This window comes from Agelaius tricolor, unplaced genomic scaffold, assembly GCF_023055355.1.
Source record: "Agelaius tricolor isolate 1412-34295 unplaced genomic scaffold, bAgeTri1.0.p SCAF_1, whole genome shotgun sequence".
Classification (NCBI taxonomy): Eukaryota; Metazoa; Chordata; class Aves; order Passeriformes; family Icteridae; genus Agelaius; species Agelaius tricolor.
Genome location: NW_027269261.1, coordinates 81,270,204 through 81,297,795, shown reverse-complemented (window position 1 = coordinate 81,297,795; position 27,592 = coordinate 81,270,204). Strand labels below are relative to the sequence as shown.

Sequence of the window (27,592 nt, the reverse complement as noted above, 5' to 3'; positions counted from 1 at the left end):
TATTTGAGAAGCTTTCAGAAAATTACAGTGTCTGAGATCAAAAAAATAAAGGGTGTACTGGTTCCTCAGAAAACAAAATTCAGGTTTAAAGATGATTTCTAATTTAGAGTGGATATGCATGTTAGTATCACAGCATCTCATGTAAGGACTAAACTATCTTCTAGATATTCCATGGAATGTTTTCTGTGTGCTGCAGTAAGTTCCCCCATGCATTTTCCACTAAAACATATTCATGTTATTCACTTAAACGTTATTTAACTCTCTTAGGGATGACAGATTGCCATTTTGATTAAAAATTTAAGGGTTTGCTGTTGATTTGACCCTGATTCATACACTGAGTAGGACGTGATATCTTTTGTGCTAATCTAGTTCCAAGCAGATTTAAATATATAGATATATATATATACACACATATATGTATATAAAAAAACTATGTTGGAGGATTGACTGTAGAAGGAGAGCATTAACTCTGTCTTTACACGGGACCTATTAATATGAAAATTATTGTAATATGATTAACGGCTCCTCTTAACACCAAAGAGAGTGAGTCTTGAGAGATTATTCTGCAAGATGATAACGTTTCCCTATCCAGTTTGTAACCCTAGGGAAAACTGAAAAAATATGGATTTTGACTTGAACAATAATGAAATGGTAAGTGATATAGCTTTGCTGTCTTATAATGACTGTATTAATTTGCAAGCTGTAGTGCTAAACCAGAATAGAGGTGCTCGAGGAGATACGCCTGTTATCTAGGCAACAGTTAATATGATGAAAATGCTATTTAGAAGCAGCTCCGTATCTTTATCATAAATATAACATTAATTCCTTGAGAGTCTCCATAAAGTCCTGGTAGAATGTAATAAATGCGACACAATCAAAAAGAGAAGACTGTCATTTATAACCATTCCCAATATTAGTTATGGATCTTTTAAAGTTTGAAAGCACTTTCTGTAAGAGAATCTGTCCTATATATTCCATCCCATATTACTTCCCCAGTTTAGAAAAATGACTCACGTGTGATAAAGAGATTCAATTTTTACCTCTTGCTTGCTTTTTTGAGTTAGCATGGCAGACCTTATCTATTAATTTTCCAGCGAGAATTTCTCTTCAATGATGCTCTTTTCCTCAAAAGTGAAAGTCTTTTAAATTTTAATTTTAGTGTGAGAAGGAAGTACTTCACAAGCAAATGACAAAATGGAACTATATACAGACTGATGTTTTATCACCTTTCATCAGGCTGAAAGTGCAAAGCTTCTGTGAATGCAAATCTCTTACAATTGTCAGAATTTTATATTACTGATATTTATATATGGCTGGGCTGAATAAGCCTTCTTATTCACTGGTGAGGCTGCCCGGTACAGATTTCACGTCATGTTTACTGAAGTTGAACTTAATTTGACAAGACCATAAACGACAGCTATTTTTTCTATGACAACAGCCTAACTTTAGTTTTTGGGAAAAAATATTTTTTAAGTTTCCTGGAAGTCAGTATAGTGGTCTGAGAGCTGTAGGACTGAACCAAGCAATAAACACAGGGTCATAACAAGTAACATGCAATTACACAATATGCAGTCCAGACCTCAATCAGAGCCTCTCTTGCCTGGCTTCTGCAAGGAACTCATTGTCTCTCCTTGGATCACAGTGCAAATATGCTGGCACACTCTACCCACACCCTTGGGCAGAAATGATGAGGCAGGATGAGAAGGAGCAGTGGCTTCTACATGCTGCAGTACATTACCACTTTGTACAGTGCTGCAAAGGGCTGTTCTCCTTCACAAGCCACTGCTCCAAGTGTTTCACCCCTGAGCATCCATTTTACAGAAGTATCTAACATGAGCTAACAGTCTGATGTTCATAAAGGGAGAGTATTCAAGATAGCATTGATAGATGTTTGCTCTTGCCTGGCTGCGATCAGTTTGTGGGGGTTTTTTTCTCAGTTTTCTTACAGAGTGCTGAATTAACTTTGGGCCTAGACATTATGGAAGGTCAGTTCAGCAGCTTCATGTTCCTCATGAGACAGATGTGTGCAACAGGCTGAAGGGTGTGATGTTGCTACAAACTTTGTAGGCAAGTCTGATGTTTCCAAATACTTAGTGGTACTATGGAGTTACCTGAGGATCCTCAGGGATGGGGAATGCTTAAATCCTTCTGGATAAGGGACAAAAAGAAACCCTGCTTTTCAAGGAAAGATTGGGTATTCTAATTCTACTTAAAGCAATGAGAGAGAGAAAGCTGGGAATGATTTGGTTCAGACCATGTCTTCTGATGTTTACCTGTGAAGTAAATTATCAGGTTTATTCTCCATGTGACAGTGCCATCAAAATGTACTGTGACATGTTGAAACATATGTCCATCTCTGAAGGAGAAAAACACTAAGGGAAAAAAATATGGGAAATGTATTAAAATGTGTATTCTGTTTAGGCTTTTTTCATCAGATATAAAGCACCTCAAACTGTTCATCAGCCAAACCAGCAGCTGATTTATTATAAATGAGAATAGGAATATTATGAGACAAGATTCTCTCTGCTTACCATCCACATAAGCAGCTGCTCAAATAAGTTGTCTTTCTACATATTCTACACGTTGATGTGATAGCCACAGATTTCTGTATCACCAAACACAAAAGCCTCCACCACCTCCTCCTGAGACAGAACTGACAGAAATTTATTGGGAATCTGGAGGATATTCTCCCCACACTTGTATTTTCCTTTAAACACTCTCATTTTAGGGGACTAGGAAGGAAGTTCTTTTATTCATCTTTGGTGTGCACAAAGTCAGTTTCTGTGCAGATTACAGGATGTTATGGCATTGTCTATGTCAATATTGTCTGAGTGCATTCTTAAACCCTGTAGCTCTGAGCAGGTAGGATTCTGTCTGTACCTAAATGATAAGACTGTATCTGCTATAAATATAATAACATCATCCACACACTCATACAAATGGCTACAGAAGAGTAATGAGACAACTAGTTTTGCCAAATATACACCCTAATGAAAGAAATCAGAGACTACTTTTTAGCTCTTGAGACTTTTAATCTTTAAACATTTGAGTTCAAGTTTCTCTTGGCTCTGAGAATATTCAGCTTTTTATTATATTATTTTGTTGTTCCTTCCCCCACTAAAATCCTAGTGAATTATTTAATTACAAATAAGACTCTTGGCACATGTTTCAATTTAAAGAGAAAATTCTTTTCCTGCTAAATTTATGTCTTTTCTTCAGTGAAGGGACAAGTTTAAATTGCAACAGGGAACACAATCATCCCATAAAGGTTTGGAAAACCCTCATTTTCTTCTAAAGCTTAAAATACTTTTCAAAAACTGACTCCCAGCAAGGCTCTTTCAACACAGCTATTAAAATATAAGTGACCATTTTCATTTAGGTTTATGCAAAAAAGAATCCATTGTCATTTAAGTCTACTGCCAATTTCTCAGCTGGTATAAATCACCATTATTCCAGCTTAGTGGAGTAAAACTGCTGTACATCCAGTCCAGGATCTGGCTCCTGTTTTCTATTAACTCGGGCAAAGGGTACCTGGATGAAATCCTCTAGCCTATGTTTTACAGATTGTTAGACTCCAAGCTCTAATGACCTCTCTTCTGCCTTTGAAACCTATGAATCTAATGAAAGTTACGTGCATGTATCAAGGGGAAAATATACCTGTTTACTGCACAAAATTCTTGTGCCTCGTTTCACAAGACATAGAAACCTGGCTATTTCTTAAGCCAGGATTTCTTTTTGCAGTATTGATAATTATATTACAAACAGTAATTAGCACATGAAATTAATAAATCTTTTGCTCCTTCATTTACACCAGTTTCCTATATTGTATTAGTAACCACACATTAGCTAATCAGCAGGTTGGGAGGGAAGGCTGCCAAAAGCAGATCTGATAATTGGCAGCAGTCAAACAATCATAGCAGGAAACTTTACACTTCCTGCGGACAAGGCTACTGATGGAGACAATGCTGAGATACGACATTAGGGGAAAAAAACTACAATGTTTTGTTCTTTCATGTTTCATTATCTCCTGTCAAACTGGATCCACATATCACAGGGAGATACAGGCATTTTGCACAGAAACTATACAGATAACCATCATTGGTTAAGGAAAACTTGGTAATCTAGTGATCATCTAGCAGCATTCACAGATTGGTCCTCTGCCAAATTTTACAAGACATTTAAAACACAGTTCTATCTCTGTAAGTGCACACATGGTACAGTTATTACTGTAATAAGTGATCACTTGACACATTTCACTGCACAACATTGCTCTGAGATAAAGATCAACAAATCCATCCTCCAGCAAGGAAATTTAGACACACACTAACTGAGTTTTAGACCCAATCCAACACTTAGATACCTCAGATAGTATTTAATTCAATATTCTAAATTTTCCCTCATCTACTGCTTAGCCTTTGCACCATCTGAAGTTCTTCAAGTGTTAAGACTAAAGTTTCCCTAGTCATCTCAGTGATTCTCCTTCTAGACATAGATAGAAATGCTTCAATTTTACAGTATAAAGAACCAGGAATCAAAAATAGCTTTGACTCCAAGCATTATCCACAGCTTGGCATCCCTAATTTATCTTCTTCCTGAAGGCATTCTTGCTTATGTTTTACATTAAATATCCCCAAGATTAAATACAGTAATCGTATTTCAGATAAGCAGAGTTGAAGAACTCCCACTTCTGCTCATCCATAGGTGACTTGGTCCCTCTGGGCCACCATCTCTGTAAGTCTCTTTCACAAGGAGGAACATTTTCCATAGGAAAACATCAGATTTCCTTTCTGCAAAACGGCCTATATCTGGACAGGCAGGACAATTCCAAGAACTGCACTTTAGGCTTTGGGTATATATTCACTATATAAAGCAAAGGGGTAGGAGAAGGCACAGGATTATGAATCCTAAGAATTAGCTATATCTTATATGATATTCCTGTATCTTAATATGCATAGTGCCTACACACCCACAAGGCCAGTATTTAAGAAGCACCTTTGGCACTAGCAGTTTCCACCATTTTCCCTACTACTGAGGGCTAATCAGTGTCTTTCCTCAAACTGTAGCCCCCTCATGCCAAGCTGTCAAATTAAGGACCAAATTTTAAAAAATTTCTGAATGTGCAGGAAGCAAATCTATTTAGGCATCTTTTATCTTCCTAAATAAACAACATGTAATTTTATTTAAAAAGAGAGAGTGAGAAGGCTAAAAAAAAATCCTAAACTTAAAATCATAGCAAAACACAGAATGAAAGAATTTCAAATGGTAAAGGAAGAGGAGTACTAGGTCATGTATCTGGTCTGCCTAAACCTATCTGTCCTATTCACTGTTTTTACTATCTTTTACATTGGTTTTGGGCTGTGTTTCTAGTCCATGCATATACAGGGCCCCAAATACAAGGTTCTCATCTGCACCAGTTTTCAGGCAGGGAAGAAATAAACAAACACAAATCAATATAAACTAATGACAGAGAATTAACACCTGAGGAATAGTCAATGTATTGCACTCATTTTCAAGCACCTTGAGATGACAATGCTTCAAATAAGAGATGAGAAGTCCACTGAGATGTACAAAAAGAGACATACAGAGTAGGAGCCAGAAGAGCAAGATCCAATCCAGTCTTTGAAACCAGACTGCCTTTGCTGATAATGTGAGGGTAGATACACTCCTTGGAAGGTGTGGGTTTTGGGAAGAGATTTGTAATACTTCTGCTGTGTAGGAATATGATCACCATCTGCTCAAGACTGTTGAATTTTGCCTCTAAGATTTCCTTTACAGATCTAAGATGGAGCTCTTTGGCCAGCAAATTCTGGGACTGTACATCCTACCCTCATCTGCAGTCTCTCAAATATATGGAAAATGAGTCCACAAATTTGCACTGCTTCCTCCTACTAAGTGCTGAATACTTTAAGCTCTCAAGCATAACAAGACTTCAAAGGATATTGTCATTACTACCAAGTATCAAAATCAGAAGAAAAATGCAGGGTAAAATGCCATCCTTGTGGTAATCCCTAATCTCCCAAAACATAACAGCAAGCTTTGCTTTTTACTTTCAGTGCAAGCAGATCAGGACTCTCTGGTAAACCATGTGTTTTGTGGATTAAATGTTCACATTTCCAAGGTCGCACAGCAAAAGGGAATGATAGTTTTCCTCTACAAATTTCAGATTTACCATTTAATTAATTGACTTTGGCAGTTGGCACACAACCTTTTCAAAAAAAATTCTGAAATGTCAGCCTTGAACAGAGAAAAAAATAATTTGATGAATTTAATCTAAGTGCCAACCAAAGCACAAATGTTCCCTGTGGACCCGTTACAACACTGGAGTTCACAACTGATTGCTTGGGAATGAGCAAACTAATGCAGCAAAATATTTACTAGCCTAGTAGATGTGGTTTATAATATATACACTTTACTTGCCAGATATTTATACCTGTATCCTGTAGAATGCTGAATTTTTCAAACTTGTTAAATTAATTAATTTGATTAAGGTAAATAAACAGAAATACAGGTTGCTCTTTTCCCAGACAAGAAGTTTCACTAACAGAGGGTATTCATTTATTATTTCTTTTTTTGCTGTTTTGTTGTTTTACAAATGTAAGAAAACACAAAAAAAATTATTCTCCTCCTTATTCTACATACTTTTCATGTGCATTATATATAGTTTACTGGATAGTCTTCAGAAATGAACTTCAGGTACCATCTGTATGTTTTTCTGGCACTATTTATTTGCAATTAACCAGGGCCTTATGTTTTATCCTCTGCAACTTAGAGTCTGAAATCCTGGAGGAGGTAAGTTTAGCAGAAGGGAATACTGAATTCAGCATCAGGCTTTCTAATGAGCAAAACCTATCCCACTATTCCATATTTAAAACCATTGTGCCTGAGAAAGACTGTTCTTCCTAGGTAAGAAACTTCTCTTGGAAAAAAAATACAAAACCACCAAACAACCCATTTTAATAGCACCTGCAAGTGCAGATTAAACTATTTGTAATGATTCATTAAACTTGATGGCTCAGATACTACACCAGTGAGAACAAGCTCCACTGTTTTCACCAGAACACAAGGACTTAACTGATAACTGAGACACTGTAGCAATTTACCCCAAGGGACTCAAGGTGTCCAGTCCCGTAATAACCTTCTGATGCTGCAGAGCTTCTCCTGAGGTCAGTGTTTAAAAAGCAGAACCTGCAAGAGAACAGATATTCATGAAGCACCAGAAACTTTATTGATGCTGGAGACCGTTTCTTCTTCTCTTCTTTCAACCCACCACACTCATCCCACTCCACCCACAGAAACCACACATCTTGAAACTTGCAGATGCACTCATCTATCAGCAGAGACACACAGCTTTGGGAGAATGCATGAGCAAAATGCAGCAAGCTCAGAAAAATCCCTTTATTCATAAAATCACCCGAATTATCTGTGTGCAGCTTCCCATATGAGAAGTAGTAGTCAAAGATACAGCAATGAGGCAGAGCTATGAGGCATACCAACATTTTCCAGGAAGAAATAAGCAGATAAACACAGACAACTGCATCACTATTGGCTAAATCACTTCTCTACTTTTGAACATGGAGCTAAACCTAGCAGGCAGCAAATAGTTTGTCACATGGCACACCTCATGTTTTCACAGCACTGCTTTCACTAATTGTATTTCAGTGTCTTAAATGCTGAGTGTTAGGTGCTTTAGCACCCTTTCCAGAAACACCCACCTGTGATGGTAAGATTAGTGGAAATGACTTGTGATGCTGAAAATATAAACTTTTCATCCCAGACATTGGTCACATTCTTCTAAACTGAGTGAAATTCTCTGAAACCTTATAGTACGCAAGTACATCTGTGTGTGAGCATGTACAAAAGCAAGTGAGGGAGTGGGTGGGGGAAATATGTGTGGTACAGAACAAATAAAGCAGAAAACCCCAACCTTATCTCTTGCTGTGCACAAGGAAAGTCTATTTGTGTCAGTGCAAGTAATTCTGAAGCAAACAAACAAGACAAGAAGGAGTAAATGACCGTGTTTCCCTCCAGTTTTTTTTTATATCATCCCTGAACATTGGTATCAACACATTAGGAGAGGGAACTGGTGAATTTTACAAGCAGGAGAACATGAATAAACATCAACAGAAAACAGGGAGCTAAGAAGTGATGAGGATTACTGAAATTGGACTGTCTGGTTAAATTAAATCAGGACGGGGGAAAAAATATAGCCAAACCACAAAATATTGGCCTCCCCATTTCATAAAAATAATTTTACTATTTCTTGGTACAAATTTTCTGGAATCAAGTAAGAAACACAGTCTGAACTCCCCTCTCTCTTCTCAGGTTCATTAGCAGCAAAGGGCACAATGAGGAAGCTGTGACTGGGAAGAAGTGGCCCTGCTCTGAGCATCTCCCCACTGTGGTCACAGCAACTGCCATTAGCTACCACACACATTCACATGTGGGCTTTGCATATCATACAGATTACAAAGCAGAACAATAGAAACTACCCTTCAACATGAGAACAGTTTTTCTGCTTGAGACCAAGAGCATTTCCAGCCTTTTATCTCATTTCCAGCAATGGAGCTAAGGAAGGGCAAAAGAACAGGGCAAATGTATACTCAGAGTTTCTTGGTTGACTCACTCATCGCTTCATGATGTGTAGTCAGGGACTCTCTGACAAGAAGATACTTTAATAGTTCCGTGGATTTTTATTCCATGAACATGTTTAACAGCTTTCTATGAATGTCTAAACTTCTTTTGCGCTCATGAAATAATGACCTGCACAGCTCAGCTATGCACCTGGTATTTGTTTGAAACCTGCCATCCAGTGGTTTACCTGTGGTGCTTTCTAGGTCCAGTGTTACCAAAAGGGTTAAATAATAATTCTGTATTCACTTCCCTGCTCCATGATCTCAGGCATTCCCTTCACTTGCTCCTTTCATACCAGACACCCACAGCCTATTTTATCGCCCTCTGAAGAAGCTGTCCCACATACTTGACAACCTCTCCTGACTTCATCACTGTTGAGACCTGAGCTGATGGTTTTGGAGAGCTCAGATATTCCTTCTGAGTGGTAAGAGCCAGTTCAAAAGCCACTACTGTGTATATAATGTTAGCATCTCTTTACACTTCTAACTACTGAATTGTACCTGACATTTTGTCAGTCAGTCAATATCATCATACTCCTCTGCAGTTCTTTCCAGCATATATTTTTTTCCAATAGCTTTATATTATTTGAAAACTTTGTTATTTCAATATTTCTTTTGCCAGTTCTTCTACTGTCTCTCGCTTATATCTTTGAGGGATTTCACTGATGATTTTCTGTTGAAAAAGCTGACTGTTTATTCTTATGCTTTTAATTAGTCTTTATGTAGAAGCAGAGATGCAGAAGAATGGGATTAAATAAATATTAAAAATCAGTCTGTTATGATGCAGTGCTGCAAGTTTCATTATTGGTGCTTCTTGTGGTACCTGTGTTATAAGGTCCACAAAATAAAAGTTCTTCCAAAAACACTCCACACTACAGAACTAAGGATCTTTCATCAAGCAGCTATGTCATAAAGTTAAAAATCATGTCTTTTAGCTGAGAACCCTTCATTAAACGTCTCATTAATAGCTCTGGAAAGGTTTTTGTATTGGAATACTCTTAGTTTTCCACAAAAACATCTACTTCTTCTGGAAATACAATATTCTGAAAAAAAATCCCCCAAACCCAAAGTGCTTAAACTTGTAAATGGTGCCACTGTGGTGACTAATAGCAGTTATATGATTTGCCTTATTCTCATGTCTCTGAGCAGGGCACTCTGGCTAGGTACTAAGATATTATTTCTCAGTGTGCACCACAGCCAAAAAGTTCAATGATGGAGTTTCAATATTCAGACCCTAACTTGCCCTTCAAAAATACCTGCAAGATACATGTAGAAAAACTCAATCATCTCCTGCTATTTTCAATTCTTGTGCTTTTAAAATTTTTTATTATTATTAATTTTTCTTGAGCTGAGTAATAATAAATTAGAAGAAATCTAATATCTGGGGTTCCAATGCTACCAAGCAGTTTAACAAATAATTTAGATGTACATTTTTAGAAATTCTAAATGTCATATTTTCCTTCTACAGGAAGTACTAGGGAATGGTTATTATCCAGCCCTTTTCAATTGCAGAATATTGATAATTATTGATTTTTGCAAATGATCAGATTTCTTTGAAGGCATTTATATGATCAGTAAGCTGCACTGGCAAGCCATAAAATGATACCATAACATAGATAGCATTTAAATAAGCATTTGTAAATGCAGAGGATGTGTAAAATACAAGACAAAGTTGTCTTGTATTTTACAATATCATTATTCCATTTTTCTTTTCAATTACAAGGCTAATGATCTGCTTTTGCTCTGTATATCATTGCCTGCATAGGTCCTTGATCCTTCCACATGCAACCATCATACTCTGCAAAATTTGTAGTTCTACTTCTCTTCATGTCTAAGTCTTTGAGATGAGCCTAGGTGGCAAGGTGATCAGAACTTCTCTGGAATGAGGCAAGTTTAAAAAAATGAAAGTAACAGATCTGTGGTTTCTGCCTTCTCTGTACCTTGTACTTCATTTTATAGAGAAACACAGCATTTGTGTTTGTTGGTTGTTTCTTGGTTTTTTCAAGAAACTTTTCTTTTTTATATTGCTGACTTCACAAGACTCTCTTTTGAGTCAGATATTTTGTCCCTGTGAAATTTGCATGTTTTTTTGCCAGAAAAAAAAAAAAAAAAAGAAAAGGAAACTTGGTATTTTTGGAGGTAAGTTTTTTCCTTTTGCAATTCAAAACACACATATTAGCAGTTCAGTAGAATTTGCATTTTCCTAGGTTTTTTTAATTAGTCTTGATCAGAGGTGGTCAAAATTAAAAGGCCCGGTATGAGATTTTGCATCTGGCCATCCAACTCTGAAATATAGCAATATATATTTGTGATAGGCTCTGAGGTAAAATCCTTCTGTTTTCCCCTTTGTCCATTACTCAGAAGTTTTTTTGACTAATCATCAAGGTACAGTGACAATCCCTAGGAGCAAGGAAGTCCAGGAGCCATGCCTGATGGTGCCCAAAACTCAGGACAAAATGAATCCAGACAAGAGGTCAGGCTTTGAACATATAGTTTCCTTCCACAGGTTTCTACCCTAACCATGTCTTTTACATTTGCCTTGCCAATCACTCTCCCAAATCCATGGAAAACATAATAAGAACACATAACATGTCACCGGAAAGCTTCTGGATGAGACGGGAATCAGCTCCTCCTCCAAGTCTGTCATGCATGAGATTTATTTGTGAATAAGTCTGAACTGGTTGGAGTCTGCATTGCTATCACAGCAGCTACATGTGCTTCCAAGATGCTTTTGTCAAACATGCAAGGTCAAGGAGAGAAAAGCTATGGGCAGGTACTGGGCCTGAGAAATCCCTTGTGAAAGGCTATTCATCTGTGGCAGACAGATATTCTTTTCTTGCACATAAAAATGGACAGAATGGACTCCAAATAGTCTGGAAGTTCTTTCATAAATTTTATTTAAGCTGCCCTGTTATTGGTTTCTTAAGTGGTCTCTTTCATAAAGCATTCTTTTAACAGCAAGGACTGGACTTGGCAGAGCAAGCACTTAGTCCCCGCTGCTCCATGGACTTTACTGCCAAACCATAATGCCATTGATCTGTTAAATAAAGGCAAACTTTGAAAGAAGTAGTAGCACTTCCCCTTCACAGTAATTTTAAATGAAATGTACTTTTCATGCAGCAATTTAATTTCAGTAGGACTAGCTCAGTAAGTAAGGTCAAGACCTTGTAAGAACTGTAGAGGCTAATGTTGCTGATCTTGACAAATTAGGTAGAGTGTCATAGCATTACTCCATGTATTAGTTTAGGAGGTCAATAAAATCAAGAGATGGAGGGTTAGAACATACTGTTAAAAGCAGTGTTCCTGTAGTTATATATCTAATACAATGTTTGGAGACTTGAACATGCAATTTGGAAATGGGAAGGTACCAACCTCTATTTCTTTCTTGGGCTGCAGTGTTTTATGTGGCCTTGAGGACCATCTGCCCTTACAATAGTCTTACCTATTCAATAGAGGTGCTGTGAGCATTAGCTAATGACTCCTAAGTGCTTCGAACACATAAAGCCCTATGCCTCACAAATATATATATATTATGAAATATAATTACTTAGTTATTGGAAAAGTCCCCGATTGTCTCTCAGAAACAGCTGTCATACAGCACTTACTATACTTAGGGAGTGACACATAATGATGAGGTAGTTAAAATTATACCCTTGCTTCTAGACAGAGCATTTGCATTTTTGGAGAATTTTCTTGTTTCTTTTCAGGGATTGGCATATGAAGCTTTCAGAAATGTGAAAAATAACTTTTTGTATTAACTAGCTTTCCTTTTCTTTGGGCTAAGCACACACAGGTACAAAAACAGCTTCGATAGCTTCTGAATAATTACACTAAGGTTAGAAAACTGCAAATGATAGCATGTTACATGAAACTATTTTATGTAGTAGTAGGGAACATTCATTACCAAAGAATTAATAAATTCTGAAATCACGACTATAGAGATTGCCCTTGGGCACAACACATACCCATCGTATTTCACCCAATGACTTCTGCACAGACCCTATAATTTCTGGTCAAAGTCAGACAGCTTTTAGAAAAAATATGTTTTGAAATCTTAAAATTACTAAGAATCAAAAAATACCTAAGAAAAAAAAAAAAAACTGCTACAATCTCAAAAGTGCTACATCTTGTGTGAACTTGTCCAGATTAAGCATTCAGTCACAGGACCATGCTGTGGCTTTTGTCTGCTAAATTAGAGATTCCCCATGTATTGGAAAACTGTTTCTCTGCTTGGGACTTTGAGACCATGATCAAGCCATCTCTTAACCTTCTTTCAGATAATCTAAGTACACTGATCTTCTTTTATCTCTCAGTGTCAGGCAGGATTTCAGACTTTCAATTGTTCTTGCTCTTCTTTTCTGCAACCTCTCGAGTTTGCCTTAATCCTTCATAAGTAAGGATATTCAGCAAAAGGATTACAGGATTCTGGGATAGAAACCCATGGGAAACACCCGTAACTCTGGAGCACCAATGATGGGATAGTATTAAAATCAGGGGCCATCAGTTTTTTGCATGGCCCCAGAAAAGTCAAGCTGGGAGGCTGCTCTTATGATGGAAAGTGAAGAATTCTCTTGATCCAGTGGCTGGAAGTGAGAAAAAGCAAAAACTTTCAGAGCCAGAGCCACTAGAACTTAGCCTTCAGCAGGAGAATTTATATTTATAGGATTTTTTTCCAGTCTGAATAAGAATCAAACATTTTTTTTTTCCAGCTCAGAAATGTCTAGGAAATTGATACAGCTTTCCTTAACAATTTTATTAAAGATACTAGCTTTTTTTCATTCTTTATTGACTGCATCCCATGACAGCATTTACAAGATCTGTGACTGGGAAAATATCTCTTTAAACTTTACAGATTGTTTTGCTAAATCAAGTGGGTTTCTATTATAGTCAAATATTAGCAGACCAGACTCCAATGACAGGGCAATTAATGGGTGAGAACAAATATATACATTAATATTTATACAACATGATTATGGAGTATTCTGAGTATTTGAAATTCACCAGTTAACCCAAAACCACCTTGGTGATTTAGACAATAGAACACTATCACACCTAATTTTTAGATGTGTGGTCTAGCCAAAATTGTACTGTTGCACCAAATTGAAATTACTGCTATGAACATAGAAAAAAGAAAACAGAAACAAGTTTTGTTGAGACAGATCTGTGCACAGGTGATCAAGAGTCCCTTCCTGGTAGTTCTGACTGCCTGATAGATAAAATCAACAAATAGCCATTAATAGGTTAAAAATAGAATGAATAACTGAGATGAATAATACTGTTATTATCCTTATTCTCTGCTGTGTAATCTGTAAACTGTTGCTCTAGGCTAATTCATCATTGCCCTAATGCTTGTTTACTCGTTACTGGAATGCGCATATAAATTGCTCCTAAAAGAGAATAATGCATTGGTATAAATCAGGTCACATGATGCTCAACAACAATGAATGGGGGTTTGGGTTTTTATTCTTTCTCTCTTCTTCCTATTCCTCTTGTCAGAGCCCACCTGTGCACGCTCCATCACCCCCAAAGGCATTTGGCAGTAACTGAGTCATGCTAATGCCATGCCCTCCACTGTGACTGAAGGGTCAGGTGAGATGCTGAAAAGACCCACTAGGTATCAGTCTTTCTGCTGACATCTTCCTCTCCTTAACCACCTATCCTGCTCCATCCCAGAGAAATAATGCAGAAAACCCAGCCCTCCAGCCCAAATCTTACACAGCAGTACGTGTTCTGCCAGTTTAAATCATTTCTCTGTAAGTCCAGACAGTTCTGTAAGCAACAGAGCAATCAGCCAGCACTTGCAGCCATTTCTCTAAGGGAAGAAATGTAAACAACAATAAAAACAATGCAGGTGTATAGGTCTTCTGCAAAAAAGTAGCAAGTCTTGTTATGTCCATTGCTCTGGTGGGCATCCTGGGCAGCATGGAATGTCTGGGGCAACAAATGCTGGCTTCAAAATACAGTGGTGTATTGTGTGTCTGTGCACTTAAACACGGCTCTAGGAGAGTTCAAGGTCCCATCTGAGGAAAAGCTGGCTTGGGGTCTTGGCCAAGGTCAGCCTGCACTCAGAGGAAAGCCTAAGAGGCTCCTTGGCCCAGTGGGAGCATAACCAATTTTAAAAAGTAACTCTTAATTTCAGACAGAAGCTCTAACACCTATTCTGCTTCTTATATGTCAGAGACCAGGATAAAGGACAGGAAAAGAAAACTTCTGTCCCCTTTGTTTTTAATATATTTCTGTTTATCTCTTTGTTGTATCATTTTGTGAGGCAGTTTCAAAGCTTTGTAGGCAGGCTGAATATTAACCATCCACTGCGATCCTCTCAGTCACTCCTGGAACAGGTTAATCCCTGTATCATAGGCTGCCACCAGTTTGCTAAGCAGCTTAAAAGGACATGTTATAACTTTGACAATGACCTGCTAATGGTTTTACATTTCTCAGAAGTATTATGAGCTATCTTTGTCATTTTTATCTTCTAATGAGATCAATAAATTTAGGAAGCAGACATAGATGGTGCAAACTGCAATGCCACAGCCAAGGACGTGGCATGTATAACTGTTAAACTATAAATAATAATGCAGGAACTATAATCAAACCTTGACTTTTACAGAGGAAAATCAAGTTGCAAGTGCCACAGCATTAAAAAAAAATCTCCACATTTTTTAGGAAAAATGTAACCCTTTATTTCTTCTTTTATATCAAACCATATATCAATCTTTTAATGAAAAGCTTCCCACTGAGATGTATGTTTCACTTATGGATTTTTTTTTTCCCTGTGGTAAATAGCAGTTCTTGATGTTTGAGCCCTCTCTCTCCATCTTTGGTGACTCTCCATGAAAAAAGCATGTCAGACTAAAATTTTTGCAAAGCTGCATGGCAGATCTTACTGTTTCTTACAAATGTAACATTAGCTCTCCTTCTTCCTTCCAAACAACTCTGAAAAGTTCCAGGCTTTAAAAAGGCAGAGATTGCAGGTTGCTTTCAGTGCACAGGGCCACAGCTTTGGGTGATATCTGTTCACATGTCCCACATGTATCTGTTTACACCACACCTTGGGCTGGGATCCTGGGCCATCTCCAAGCAGCATGCATGCCAGAGAGACTCCTCTGCAGTACCCAAATGGTCCCCAGACATAACAAACCATTCTCAATATGTTTGCAAAAGTGGTAGTTGTACACAACACTGAATGGCCTGGGAGCAAGGTATCTTTACCCTCCTGTGAGCTTTACACCTGTGGTTATCCTCTCCAGTGCATATCTGGCCTAAACAAACACGAAAATAAACTAACATTCAGTGACCCTAAGACCCACATTTGATTTCACTGTGTCTGCAGGTTCTGTTGGATGAATCAGAAGTTTAAAGTCAAGCAGCTGAACCACTATATGTTTCTCCAGTCAGTAACTATGTGCACAGGAAGGTACAAACTGCAGGGCAAAGAAGATCTCTGGGAATATATGCCTTCAGGCATAAGAGTCCCAGGCAGAGAAACACCAAGGTATAAGACAGCTAAATATTTAAATGGTCCTCATTTCTGCAGCATGCAAGCACTTGCCATGCAGTGGTTGTACTAAAGACAGAAAAAGGAAAGTACTATTTTACAATACATCAGCTGGCTACAGCTTCACATACAAATAAAATAGTTTGCATTTCTCAGAGCAGGAGTCTGCTTAACCTACTATAGTTTTTAATTTTACCAAAGTCAATGTGAAAAATACATTGTAGCAAACCATTACACACCCTACCTGTCTATTGTGTACAGAAGACTGTATTTAACACAGTCTGGATCTGCGTGCTAGTCAGATATAAAAATTCTTTGACAATTAATTTGATGACTGATTTTTGCCTTGTACAATAATGATATCTTTAAAGAGATTACCCTTGACAATATTGAGGAGAGATTCCAGTAGAGCACAGGTACTCTTCCCCATTCTTAGGCACAAAGCAAACTGTGCTGCCTGATTACAGAGCCTTACTCTGGAACACTACTTAAGCTGTGATAGTGTTAAATGTGGAAGGAGATTCATATCAGCTGAATACGTGTCTATAAACAAAGAGAGGGCTAGCTACTCCTCCAAGCACCCCAGGAACACATGGCTCCACTTGAAAAAGGTTTTCCAATTGCAAAACAGAATGGTTTGTAATTTATTTTTTTTTTTTTTAGCAAATGATCAGGCAATGAAAATTAAAGCACTGAGCACCTTTGAAACACCAGCAGTTCCTGACTCAGTGCAATGCATTGTTGTGATGTCAGGAAAGAGCTGCAGGAAGGCTTTCAGTGGCACTGCAGCCATGCTGCTCTAAGTGCTTACTGCTGACCCTGGCTCAGATGAGCCCAAGATACATGTGAGCAGAAAATCCATTACAGAAACTAAAGATTGGGGAAGGAAGAAAAACAAGTCTCCTGTTATCAAATACCCTTCAAACAACTGTATACTCACAAACCAAGAACATTTTTTCTGCCAGCTTTAAAAAAATATTCTTTCTGATTTGGATGACAAAACTGGATTATGTTTTCTATTGGGTGTTCATGGTGCTTGAGGTAGACATGAGTGCCCAAATTACTGGTTTTTGCCTAAGAAAAAGCACAGAGTTCAACACACACATTGTTCCTCAAGTATATGTGAGCAGGACTAATGCAAAGATACACGTGCAGTATTTAATGTAGGATTTATTTCTGCAGTGACACCTGCACTCTGCTCTTCACCTGTTCCAAAAGGAGGTTAATAAGGGCTCCAAAATGGAAATTCTGGTCCCAGCTCTGTACCCTCCCTCACCAGATGCAGCAGCAAAATCTCTTTGATGTCAATAAAAAGAAAATACACTGCACTGTTTGTTGGGAAGTTCATGTTGCTGTATTCCAGATACTGTGAAAACCCACCTGGCCTTTTGTGAAGGGTTTCTCTCCTTTTTTATTTACCAGCACAAAACAGCTCTTTCAGACCCTCCCTTCACAGTGGAATAGGTGAAAATCATGTGGTGTGTCTCCAGCATGATCAGAGCACAAATCACCTCACCTATTTCTGATTGTTTATAAAGTGTTTGTGCCTGATGCAGCAGGCTAGACTCCAGTCATTAGAGAGGAACAGAGGCTCCACTAATCTGAAATCAGATGTCAGCCTCAGGGTGACACCAATCATGCCCCAGCAGTGCTTATGTCTCTCTGAAGACTGCTAAGTATGTCTAGAAAATGAGCTTAGACTTTGAGCAGTCACAGTGCACTCATCTATGGTCTACCAAGTTCTCCCCCAATTTATCTTCCATTTTCATGGACATTGTTGCTGAAGCCCTGGTTTTCTTGCATCCTTACTATTTCTAGCCACAGTTTTAATAAATTTTGATATTATCTTTATCCAGGTTCCATAATACATCCCACTTCCACTTTGCCTGGAGCTACACACTTTTTGAGACATCCCTCTACAAAGGTACTTGGTAGTGATTAACCTCACATGTCAGCTTGGAATCGAATATAATTTGATGAGTGCACCATGTCTCAAAATCCTGAAATGCCAGTGAAAATCAGTTACATTCTGTATGCAGATGAGTAGGCCAGTGGAAGAAACACACTATAACCTGTCTCCATATCACATCCAGCTTGTCTCTAGCACTTGCAGAGGATGTTAAATCCTCAGGTGAGAATCACCAAGCTGATACTAGGACACATTCGAAGAGCTGAGTGAAATGAACATCTATTTTTGATGTAATAGTCTGCAGGAGTAGAGGAGCTGTGAGAGACAGAGCCTCTGGATATTTCTATACCAAAACAGATCCAGGAAACTGATAGCAAGGAGATAGAAAGGATTAAAAGATTTTACAGCTATTACCTTCTGCTGCTTTTCAACTTGTTTCCAATATTTTATCTCAAAATATTTATCTAATTTCTAATAAGAATGCTGTCCTTGTCAAATATATGTATTTTAATCAATTACTTGCTGAAAAGGCTATGGGAAGATGTAAACCAGAAGCAGAGTAGACAGGCAGTTCACTCATACTGTTGGAGCATCCTTGCTACATGGAGGTTTATGACATGTGAACATTTAACATTTCAACACAAAGATAAGAATTTATGTTTTATTTATGCTTTACAATTTCTTAGACCATTACATATGCACCTTCTGGCTTCACTAAAGACAAGCGAAATACAAAGGCTAAATATTATTACAGTGGATGGAAACCTAATGTCCACTGAAGCCATTGACCTAATTAAATATATAGAGCTACCTAAATGTATTAACAAAGGTCTACCTTTGAAAATGATATTGCAATGCCTATTGGAGAATATAAAACATGCTCCCACACACACATGGAGTATCAGTGACACTGATGAATGAGTATTAGCATTTCAATGATGAAATCAGGAGACATAAGTGAACACCACCTGATACTGTAAATAAGCATGATTCAGAGAGAGAAGGAATAATTTTCTATCTACAGTCTAATCATGACCTCAGTCCTGACCTGAAAAGACCACTTTCCTTAGTGATTAAATCAGAGTTAATCCCACTGTGGCGTGCACCCAGGTGTGCTGAACTGAGCTGAAGTGGTTATGTGACAAATGTTGAATTTTTAATATTCAAAAGCAGGACCAGGCATACCTTTCAAACTAAACTCAATTTGGGCACAGCAAGAATCCATTATTTTTAACTCTTTTAACCAACCACACCTGAATTTCATGCAGCATATTTTAATACCTTATCAAGCGTTCCAAGTTACTGGGTTTTCTATAAATATTATTCATTACTAGAAATGCTTTGTGATCTTTAAAACTCTGGTTTTTAAAGAAGATATACATGGTGCTTTATGTGTCTAGACAATCAGAACACTATTGGGCTAGCAAGTACGCAGCATTTTGCTGATAAAGGCACTGCAAAGGTAATTCACAGTCCCAAGCCAAGCCCTCCAAAGACCGAACACCATGGTCACAATGCAACTATGCTGTTGCCTAAACTTGCTGCATACAAAAGTACATTTCATCTCTTGATGCAGTTATCCATCCCCACCAACTCAGCTACACAATTTTCAACTGCCTGACTTGAGACTTTTTTTTAAATTCATGCACAACAATAATCTCTGATCCCCAGCAGTAATAGACTTCAGCACCTGAAATGTTTATCCTTAAAGCATGAAGTAGAAAAGAACTAACCAGATGCTGCAACAGAGTGAACAAAGCAACCTTCTCCTCAATTCAAGAGGACTGTGCTCTCAAGCAAACAAAAAAAGGCATCTTTTAAGTCTCAGATCTCAGCCAGACAAGATATCAACATGAATCTGCAGTAAAAGAAAAAGTCTAAGGTTCAGCAGACAGAGTACCCAGGCTCTAAAATCAAGGATAAGGACAAGGGTAGCAAATTGTTGCAGTATCTTGATCCTCCAGCTGACTGATCCCACAGATTTGTAAGTGGATTGTAGATCCTGAATCCTCCCCTTCCCTGCAATGACCCACAGACAGAACCTCATCTGAGATGGGTTACTAATACCTTTTTAAATTACAGAAATTTCCCCTAATTTTGCACTAGCCATCAATTTCAATATTACACTTTGTAACTGGACAGGTCCAGTGATAGGTCCACTCTCAGGAAAGAAGCAAAGCAAGTGGACTGACTTGTGGTACACTTCTGCACACCAATAAAAACACTGAGCAATGGCAAGCTGAAATTTTAGGTCCTAAAAAAGTATGGTAAAATACCATTCTTGTCACTATAGTTCAGGCTTGCTAGGCACAGCATTTTGTACCATAAATATTTTCTCTCTCATATCAAAGTGAAAAGAAAGCTAAAGTCCAGAAATATTGATGATGTCTGGGGAGGAAGCACTTCCCACTCCATACCTGAACACTGCTACTGACCTTCCCTCTGGCTCTGCATCCTTTGAACTACTCTGAATTGTTTATCAAAATCACAAACAAGGAACAAGTCAATTACACTCTTAGAGCATAAAGCTCTGAGCCTTGATTACATGTGCAGGAGGAATACTTACTTTTTAATCAGGGTTGACTGTGGGGTGTGGAGGTAAGGCTATTTTGAAGATTAATTAGTTAATATTTGTACATTGCTTTGAAGATGTGAGATACTAAGTATTTTATTTGATGGCACCCAGCTAATGGCCTTAACTCTATCAGCAATACTGATGTCAAGGCCTTGAAGAGTGGCCCGTCTGAGTTGTTTTTACATAAACCTTTGGAGGCTATATCGATAAAATGCAGAGATAGAATTTTCAGGTTTGGTCCCAAACCCTCTTCCATTTCTGCCAAATCCTACCAGCAAATGATACATTTTAAAAACATCAGAAGAAAAGGTGGGCAGTGGGATAACATAGACTTTTATGTCCTTCTGATTCAGCATTTGGCCTTAATAGAGATGAGTGGCTTACGTGTTACAAACATAGTACATCTGTTCTCATGACAGCCTGTTGAAGAAAACTATGAGCCTCCATGTTCATTTTGCAGATGAGGTGCTCTGAAAACCTTCGGGTTTTTTTTTAAATTTGGGCCTTTCTCCTATCCAGGTGGCTAAAACCCACGGTGGGATTTAGGTGCATAAGTATTTTTTGGATTTCAGCCTGTGTGACTTGCACAAAGTCAAGCACAGATCCCACCTATAGCATAAAGAGAGAAAAAAGTTCCAGCGTTCTCTAACCACTGCTTCCTTCCTCCTTTCCTACAACCGACAGATGAGCTCCCATGTTTTGCATTAGGACAGTCATTTTAAAAAAAGAGTTAAGGAGTTTAGCTTTATTTAGTCTCATCAAAAGTCAAATCCATGCAGAGGATCTGAGGTCATGAGAAGACATAAACACAATCCCTTTCTTAGGCAAGCACAGAATGTAAAATCACAGGGGATATTCAAACCTTGGGATGTACCAACTGCATCCCTTTTGTATACCCCACAGCAGCTGGCCAGAGCACAGCATCAAACCCCAGGAGGAAAATGGCTATTCTGACAGCCACAATACTGGTGTGCATCTGTCACTGTGAGAAGGGGAGATTATGAAAGCAGGAAAAACAATAAAGGTGGCACATTGTGCCAGTCTGATATTCCAAGATCCATCCTCACGAAAGTTAAGAGGCCTCTTGGCATATGGCTTCAGCTGAGACCCTGGGTAAAATAAAACCCCAAGGTCTCCAGCTGAAAATACAAATGACAAATAAAGAGAAATTTCTGGAGGAGAGAGAATAGAGTGAGCCACCATGCAAATAACTGGCATTTAAAATCAGAAAACAAATGGGAATCTTGTTATCATCAATTATGACAAAACATAATGTCACATAAAAGCTCAAAAATGTAAGAGACAAGGTCCTTTGACTAAATATGCTCTAGCTGCATGCAGCACAAATTGCACAGGCTGGAAAACTAAGCAGATTCTTACAGGATCAGGTATTATGTGAAGTGTTCAGGATTTGGGTTAATGAATACAGCGTTCTCCAGATGTTCCATCATTGTTCCAGAGTGGGAGGAAAACTGGCTGCAGACCAAATCAAATTTTTATACTCCTCTTAGATAGTGCCAGACACTAAGATTTCACCAATATAACATCTGAGGCACAGAGACAACGCATCATGGTTGGATAACCCTATATTCAATTCATTTTGCTGAAGACAGGACAAATAAACTAAGAATCAGAGCATTCAATGAGTCATATCAAAGGTATAAATTGAAAGTCAACACTTGTACTGCATATAATCTAGCTGAAAAAGAATTTATAGTCTGGCATTTCCCATTTAAACATTGCTGCTGCTTCTTGAAGATATACTGCAAATGCTAACTTTAAACACTGCCAGTCCTTTTGAGTTGGGTTTTCTGCTTACTTTATAAAAATTTTAGGATGCACATCCTTTTCCAGAGTAATGGGGAGTTTGAGTAAGGAAATAAATTGCTAAAAATGTCTAGTTTGCTTAGAAAAAATTCACCATGTAGTGTTTACTAAGGAGCTAAAAATCAGCTTAATTTTTTTAAACATTCCATTCTTTTTCTTAACAGAGTTAAACAAGAAAGTTACTCTGTTAACAGAGTTAAACAAGAAAGTTTCTGGGATATGCAGAAACACAGATCACTAGAGACAAAAAATGGCAGTCAGCATAACACTCTGGAAATGTCTAAGAGGTGATGACAGGAATAAAGAGTCAACATCTACACTGGCTAACAGAAACCCACCACAAGAAATAAACCAAGCTTTTCAAAAAATACACAGAAATTAATAATCATTTGCAAGTGCATTTTGAGTGCATAGCTGATCCACATGCTGAGCAATAGGAAAATGGATATGAGGGAAAAGGGTGTACTGGGCAATGAGCTTCAGTTTTGAGGCTTAAAAGCAGACTGAGGATGAGGTCTGCAACTGCAAAGCTAAGGTCCAGCTCAGTTACACTAATCTGATTTGGCCCACACTTGTGCTTAAACTGATCACTTAGCCTAAGGATTGAAGGGGTGTGGTTGTGTGTGCATGTGTGCTTGCTTCTGGGAACACATCCACAAGACCTAAACACCTGCACAGATGTTTTTTACACCCTCTGAAAGCAGGTCAGCAGTGAGCATTCACTGGGCATGAAACAACATTAAACTATAAAACATTCCCTGCCTGGTGCTGGTGAGGATTTCAGTTTTGTGGCACAAGCAAGTTTCAGGGAGTACTGTAGATATATTCACTCTGAGTATTTGCTGTGCTGCTTCATAGGTGGCCTTTCTCTACTGGCACACATCTGGGGGTCATACAACAGGAGGGAAAACAAAAAGGGAAGAAGATGCCATTGGACTGCTGCCCAAGAATAGATCCTGCCTGTGGTCCTCTTAAAGCCCAAGGGCTGTACCAGGGGTGCAGTAAAAACTTCTGTGGCTTCAGGGACACAGCAGAACCTGGAGGCAGGAAGCTGCTGTCTCACAGGGCATAGGTAGATGAGACAGGCGGTGTGGGACAGCTGACTGAACAGCATGTGTGGAGCACATACCAAATTTATCTTGTGCTAAGCCTGGGGCTGCATCTTCTCCAGATTCAACAACAACCTGGATCAAGACAGTAAGAACTAAAAGATAGGCACAGCATTGAAAATTCATGGAAATGTATCTTGTTTTAGTACATCAATACTGAAATTCATCCAGAATATAGTGTTTGGATGATATTCCCTTATAAACCAAACCTAAACAAACAAAACAAAATAAAACAAATTTACAGAAACCCACCCAAAATGTTTAAACTTTAAGGAGACCAAGAAATTCTCACCTTCATTTATTTCAAACCTTTCACTTCTCCAGTTGTAGAAACATGTCATCTAAGTAAAACAGTATTGACTGTTTCTAAAAAGGAAAAATAATTTGCATAATACAAGGTAATAGTTTCACAAAGCCTATTTTTATGTGTGTGACAATGTAGCAAGATGATAAAGAAGGTGCTGTAGACTTAGAAATTCAGACTTCAGGTCTTGTTGACCTGTAGGTGAAAAATTTGAACTGTATGTATTCACCTGGGGAATATCTTGCCTTTTAAGCATAAAGCATGCTCTCTTCTGCCTGCATTTGCCTAAATAGATCTTGAATTTTAATTCAGCTCTAGCTTGTTGGTTTATTTCTTTTTAAGTAATTATTTACAAATTACACTTCTTGAGAGTAAACTATCCAAGGAGTTACACTCCCCTCTCTTCAAATGTATGTGATAGATCTAATTATTTTTCCGTAAAACTACAAACAACCTTTTAAATAATGACAATCATTAGAAAACATTAGGGTCTGTCACTTATAATCTTTGCCAACCGCTGATAACATTTTATTACTGCTTAGAAAGGTTGATTAAAGCTTGTAATAGATTTAGTGAGGGTGAAAGATTAACAAAAAGGTATTTATGACAGAGACACTAAAACATAATATGTTCTCAGTAAACACTTGAAAAAAACCCTCTCTGTCACATTGATAGAGGTTGCTCAAGATATAGTTTTACATCTGCACAGTGAAACCGATAACAAGTTTCTACATGCTGGGGAAAAACAGACAGAAAGGAAGAGGAGCACATTACCTTTGCATGTCTCATTTCAAAGTGAGTAGAAAGTGCTCTTCAAAAATTAACCATCTGAAACCCCTGAAGGAGCTCCTGGGAGTGCTCTTTGAGCACTTGGACGAACTCCTTTGAAACTACAGCAATGAAAATTAAAAACCAGGCTGGATAAGAAGGTAGTGTCTAAGGGGTATATCTTTAAGCCTGCCTTAGCCTCAGCCCAACCTCCCCACAGACCCTGGTGGGGCTGGGCACCACACAGCACAGCAACTGAATGCAGCCCACCTGGCACTCTGTGACAGGCTGGCAAGATGGACAGACAGGTTTTCCTCCTGCTCATCATTCACTGGGAGAAAGTACTGCCAACAACAGCCCCGCATGTTTCAGTGTAGAGAGGTTACTAAGGATGGAGAGAGCTGCAAGAGCATTTGGAAGTAACCACATACCTCACCAGCACTGATCTGGTGAGAGATCCCATCCTCCTCTGGAGGTGCCAGCCTTGCAGTGCATGGCAAAGACTCTGAGTGGCTGGTGCCTTGGGTGAGAACACACATTCCTGTGGCATGTTACAGTCTCCCTCAAACATCTGGTCATTTATCCAGTCATAGGGGCTGCTTGCAGGTACTAATTTAATGGATGGCAATATCAGCTTGCTCCTCACTTCAGAACAGCCTCAGCCTCCATGTGAAGGACCTAGTGCAGATGAGAAGCAGGTGCCCAAACTCAGCAATTACAACCCCAGGTCAAGGATGTGAATGCAGGTGCCACAGCAGAGAGCTTCAGCTGTTCTAGCTCAGTCCTGACCTTCAGCTGCCTGCTCTGCCTCTCTCTACGTCCCTAGTGAAGGAGATGGAGCAGGAGAGTTCATCTGGTTTCCACAAGCCTGCAGCTGACCTTTGTGAAATAAACAGAGGTCTATTCCAGTAAAATGTGAGTCACAGCATGCTGAGCACCCACAGTCAGACAGCAGGGACAAGGACAAGATACCAGAAGTGAGCTGGAGCAGACATTGGGAGGACTAACTGGTTCAGACTACTCACCTTAAGGCAACACAGCAGGACTAGATGACCTAGCAAGGTCTTTTCTGACCTCATTCTGTAACACCCTCCATAAATAATCTTTGGTTTTTTGAAAACAACGGGCCAATATTTAACAGCACTCCACAACTGACTATCTGACACCACAAAAATCATTTACCAGCAATAAATGACCGGCCAAGTCACGGTCAAAACCAAACACATTTAAAAATAAAAACAATTTCTGTGCTGTGCATGTCTTGACACATCTATAGCCAAATATACATACACAATCTGCAAACACATTAACGTGCTGCTCATCAGAGAGGTCAAACTGTGGTGAGGCAGAATGAGCTTGTGGTTAATCTGAGCAGAGAGCCACTGTCTGCAGCCTGTGAAAACGTTAGTACATTAAAGCACTGCAAAGTGGATGATAAATTATAGAACCTGTGAATGCAAGCTAACCTGCCCCAAACCATTCCTCAAATGCACTACACAGGCAAGACTCATTTCAGGGATTACTCAAGGCTTTCATGTTGAAAAGTGGAAAATTATTTTTAATGTCAAGTGATGGTCAAAGCAAGGTTGTTAGTTACACCAGAAAATGCAAACCCAAACCTGCCTCAGGTTTAACTGTATCCTACTGTGTCACAGCCAACACATAGCTCAAACACAACTTCTCAGATTAGGCTGTATAGTGACACTTTTTTCCCTCATTCTTTCATACATTGGAAATTAATAAAAGCCTTGAAAAAATGTTTCCAGGCTATATAAAGATACACAAAGAGCAATAAATGTAAACAAAGACCTCATGTTTATGTGTTGATGTAGTGAGTCAGAATAAACATGACAGCTTTACCTGAGAAGTTAGAGTCTGAAAACAAACGTCTTATGTTTGGCAACAGGCACAGAAGATTTTTTAAAGAAACACCAAAAATAAACTTAGCAACATACTTTACAACTCCCACAGGTAAGCCTCATTCACCCAGACAGACTCACCAAAGTCAAGAAAAAAGCAGAATCCTGTAATGCTGGGTGCTGAGCATCTCCTTCAGGCCCTGTATTCCACACGCTGCCTGTATCCCACGCAGCTGCCTTGAAACCTACAGGGCCAACCTGTTCAGACAGCAATCATTGTCCTGAAAACAATAACAGATTAGTTCAGCAAAGTTCAGCTAGCATAGTGAGCAAAACCCACAGAGCCCACATAGGAAAGAAAGAGATTGGGATAAGCAGTTATTTATTTCCAGCTTTTACACACTGGACACCAGCTCAGACAGGATGTGACACACAACACTATGGCAAGGACTTGAGCCCCAACAGGGAGTGCTGTCAGTCTCCTCTATGTCTTTGGCAATTCTGTTCTGACTTCTGTGACACCTGGATTCCTCGTGTATGATCCAAAAAGATGATTTTATACCAGGGTAACAAGGAAGAAAAGGGATCGTGAAAGACACTGCTAACCCTGGATGGTGGTAATGGAAAGTTAATTCCACACAGTCTAAACCATTTTGGAGTAGACAATGGATAGGGTACTTCTACCTGGCAGAAATTCCAGCTCAACTATGACAAACCTACTCATGGAAGAAATAGAGGGACATTTTTAAGCTGGGTATTATGAGTAACATACATTTAATCAAATAGATAAAAGATCAGAAGAACCATGAAAGCCACAAAAAGTCCCATACTGTCAGTGTCTGAACAAAGCTAAATATCCTGAGTTGTAGTTCATCAGATGCAAAAGCATAAGATTAGCAGAGAAATATGGATAGGTTGGATTTAGTAGGATTTCTGGCCCCAACCTCAGATAGAAGCAATATTTCAATTTTTACCTCCCAGTTAGAAGGTACCACAACACAAATTCACATCAAAAACAATGGTCTTTTAACTGTATCCAATTGATTCAATAAAACTATAATGGTAAGGTATTTCCCCCTTACATTTAAAACCAAAGGTTAGCAAGCCATAGGT

The 27,592-nt window shown here is 38.6% G+C and overlaps 1 long non-coding RNA gene across 1 annotated transcript in view; it reads right to left on the bottom strand.

Annotated features, from left to right (window-relative positions):
- LOC139592059 (uncharacterized) overlaps positions 1–27,592 on the bottom strand; it is an 81,463-nt gene that overhangs the window by 8,908 nt on the left and 44,963 nt on the right. The window contains exons 2-3 of the long non-coding RNA XR_011679889.1: positions 26,621–26,760; positions 7,101–7,185 (exon numbers count right to left, since the gene is read on the bottom strand). This is a non-coding gene — a long non-coding RNA (uncharacterized lncRNA). The remainder of the gene's footprint in view (positions 1–7,100; positions 7,186–26,620; positions 26,761–27,592) is intronic.